Source organism: Rutidosis leptorrhynchoides, chromosome 3 (assembly GCF_046630445.1).
Source record: "Rutidosis leptorrhynchoides isolate AG116_Rl617_1_P2 chromosome 3, CSIRO_AGI_Rlap_v1, whole genome shotgun sequence".
Classification (NCBI taxonomy): domain Eukaryota; kingdom Viridiplantae; phylum Streptophyta; class Magnoliopsida; order Asterales; family Asteraceae; genus Rutidosis; species Rutidosis leptorrhynchoides.
This window is the reverse complement of record NC_092335.1, coordinates 652,115,869-652,119,944: the sequence shown is the minus strand read 5'-3', so window position 1 is coordinate 652,119,944 and position 4,076 is coordinate 652,115,869.

Sequence of the window (4,076 nt, the reverse complement as noted above, 5' to 3'; positions counted from 1 at the left end):
TAGCATATCATATAGATATAGAACATGTGTTTAGTTAATTTTAAAAGTCAAGTTAGAAGGATTAACTTTTGTTTGCGAACAAGTTTAGAATTAACTAAACTATGTTCTAGTGATTACGAGTTTAAACCTTCGAATAAGATAGTTTTATATATATGAATCGAATGATGTTATGAACATCATTACTACCTCAAGTTTAGTAGGTAAACCTACTGGAAGTGACAAGAAATGATCTAGCTTCAAAGGATCTTGGATGGCTTGAAAGTTCTTGAAGTAGGATCATGACACAAAAACAAGTTCAAGTAAGATTTTTGCTCGAATTAAGATAGTTTATAGTTATAGAAATTGAATCAAAGTTTGAATATGAATATTACCTTGAATAAGAAAGATAACCTACTGTATATAACAAAGGTTTCTTGATCTTAGATGATTACTTGGAATGGATTAGGAAGCTTGGAAGTAAATTAGTAAACTTGAAGGGATTTTTGAAGTATTCTTGAAGTGTTCTTCCTATGATGATTATAGCTTGATTCTTGAAGTGATTTTTGATGAAGATGATGATTAACTACTGGAAAAATACGTTCATAATAGTGTGGGTGTGTTGAGAGAGAATTAGAAAGAGATTTTGAAGTGAAATGGAGTGAATGATGAGTGTTAATTGGTGAGTGGTGAGTGGGGTTAAAAGAAGTTCTAGTTAGTTGACTAGCTCATGGTAGAAGTTAAAATTGATTAGTCATACATGACATAATCAAGAGTGGAATCCCATGCTAGTTCCTATTGGTATATACCCATAGTAAGTACGTTTTGAAGCTGTGTATAATACGGGTAAGAATACGACTAGAATTCTTGATGAAAGAAAAGAATGGGAAAGTAACTGTAACCATTTTCGTTAAGTATGAGTGTTTTGATATATGTCTTGAAGTCTTCCAAAAGTATTTTAATACATATAAATACACTACATGTATATACATTTTAACGGAGTCGTTAAGTCATCGTTAGTCGTTACATGTAAGTGTTGTTTTGAAACCTTTAAGTTAACGATCTCAATTAATGTTGTTAACCCATTGTTTATTATATCTAATGAGATGTTAAATTATTATATTATCATGATATTATGATATATTAATATATCTTAATATGATATATATACATTTAAATGTCGTTACAACGATAATCGTTACATATATGTCTCGTTTCGAAATCCTTAAGTTAGTAGTCTTGTTTATATGTATATAACTCATTGTTAATATACTTATGGAGATACTTACTTATCATAATCTCATGTTAACCATATGTATATCCATATATATATCGTCAAGTCATTTTTACAAGTTTTAACGTTCGTGAATCGCCGGTCAACTTGGGTGGTCAATTGTCTATATGAAACCTATTTCAATTAATCAAGTCTTAACAAGTTTGATTGCTTAACATGTTGGAAACATTTAATCATGTAAACATCAATCTCAATTAATATATATAAACATGGAAAAGTTCGGGTCACTACAGTACCTACCCGTTAAATAAATTTCGTCCCGAAATTTTAAGCTGTTGAAGGTGTTGACGAATCTTCTGGAAATAGATGCGGGTATTTCTTCTTCATCTGATCTTCACGCTCCCAGGTGAACTCGGGTCCTCTACGAGCATTCCATCGAACCTTAACAATTGGTATCTTGTTTTGCTTAAGTCTTTTAACCTCACGATCCATTATTTCGACGGGTTCTTCGATGAATTGGAGTTTTTCGTTGATTTGGATTTCATCTAACGGAATAGCGAGATCTTCTTTAGCAAAACATTTCTTCAAATTCGAGACGTGGAAAGTGTTATGTACAGCCGCGAGTTGTTGAGGTAACTCAAGTCGGTAAGCTACTGGTCCGACACGATCAATAATCTTGAATGGTCCAATATACCTTGGATTTAATTTCCCTCGTTTACCAAATCGAACAACGCCTTTCCAAGGTGAAACTTTAAGCATGACCATCTCTCCAATTTCAAATTCTATATCTTTTCTTTTAATGTCAGCGTAGCTCTTTTGTCGACTTTGGGCGGTTTTCAACCGTTGTTGAATTTGGATGATCTTCTCGGTAGTTTCTTGTATAATCTCCGGACCCGTAATCTGTCTATCCCCCACCTCACTCCAACAAATCGGAGACCTGCACTTTCTACCATAAAGTGCTTCAAACGGCGCCATCTCAATGCTTGAATGGTAGCTGTTGTTGTAGGAAAATTCTGCTAACGGTAGATGTCGATCCCAACTGTTTCCGAAATCAATAACACATGCTCGTAGCATGTCTTCAAGCGTTTGTATCGTCCTTTCGCTCTGCCCATCAGTTTGTGGATGATAGGCAGTACTCATGTCTAGACGAGTTCCTAATGCTTGCTGTAATGTCTGCCAGAATCTTGAAATAAATCTGCCATCCCTATCAGAGATAATAGAGATTGGTATTCCATGTCTGGAGACGACTTCCTTCAAATACAGTCGTGCTAACTTCTCCATCTTGTCATCTTCTCTTATTGGTAGGAAGTGTGCTGATTTGGTGAGACGATCAACTATTACCCAAATAGTATCAAAACCACTTGCAGTCCTTGGCAATTTAGTGATGAAATCCATGGTAATGTTTTCCCATTTCCATTCCGGGATTTCGGGTTGTTGAAGTAGACCTGATGGTTTCTGATGCTCAGCTTTGACCTTAGAACACGTCAAACATTCTCCTACGTATTTAGCAACATCGGCTTTCATACCCGGCCACCAAAAATGTTTCTTGAGATCCTTGTACATCTTCCCCGTTCTAGGATGTATTGAGTATCTGGTTTTATGAGCTTCTCTAAGTACCATTTCTCTCATATCTCCAAATTTTGGTACCCAAATCCTTTCAGCCCTATACCGGGTTCCGTCTTCCCGAATATTAAGATGTTTCTCCGATCCTTTGGGTATTTCATCCTTTAAATTTCCCTCTTTTAAAACTCCTTGTTGCGCCTCCTTTATTTGAGTAGTAATGTTATTATGAATCATTATATTCATAGATTTTACTCGAATAGGTTCTCTATCCTTCCTGCTCAAGGCATCGGCTACCACATTTGCCTTCCCCGGGTGGTAACGAATCTCAAAATCGTAATCATTCAATAATTCAATCCACCTACGCTGCCTCATATTCAGTTGTTTCTGATTAAATATGTGTTGAAGACTTTTGTGGTCGGTATATATAATACTTTTGACCCCATATAAGTAGTGCCTCCAAGTCTTTAATGCAAAAACAACCGCGCCTAATTCCAAATCATGCGTCGTATAATTTTGTTCGTGAATCTTCAATTGTCTAGACGCATAAGCAATCACCTTCGTTCGTTGCATTAATACACAACCGAGACCTTGCTTTGATGCGTCACAATAAATCACAAAATCATCATTCCCTTCAGGCAATGACAATATAGGTGCCGTAGTTAGCTTTTTCTTCAATAACTGAAACGCTTTCTCTTGTTCATCATTCCATTCAAATTTCTTCCCTTTATGCGTTAATGCAGTCAAGGGTTTTGCTATTCTGGAAAAGTCTTGGATGAACCTTCTGTAGTAACCAGCTAGTCCTAAAAACTGGCGTATGTGTTTCGGAGTTTTCGGGGTTTCCCACTTTTCAACAGTTTCTATCTTTGCCGGATCCACCTTAATACCTTCTTTGTTCACTATGTGACCGAGGAATTGAACTTCTTCCAACCAAAATGCACACTTTGAAAACTTAGCGTACAATTCTTCCTTCCTCAATACTTCTAACACTTTTCTCAAATGTTCACCGTGTTCTTGGTCATTCTTTGAGTAAATAAGTATGTCATCAATGAAAACAATGACAAACTTGTCAAGGTATGGTCCACACACTCGGTTCATAAGGTCCATGAACACAGCTGGTGCATTAGTTAAACCAAACGGCATGACCATAAACTCGTAATGACCGTAACATGTTCTGAAAGCAGTCTTTGGAATATCATCTTCTTTCACCCGCATTTGATGATACCCGAAACGTAAGTCAATCTTTGAATAAACAGACGAGCCTTGTAGTTGATCAAATAAGTCGTCGATTCTCGGTAGTGGGTAG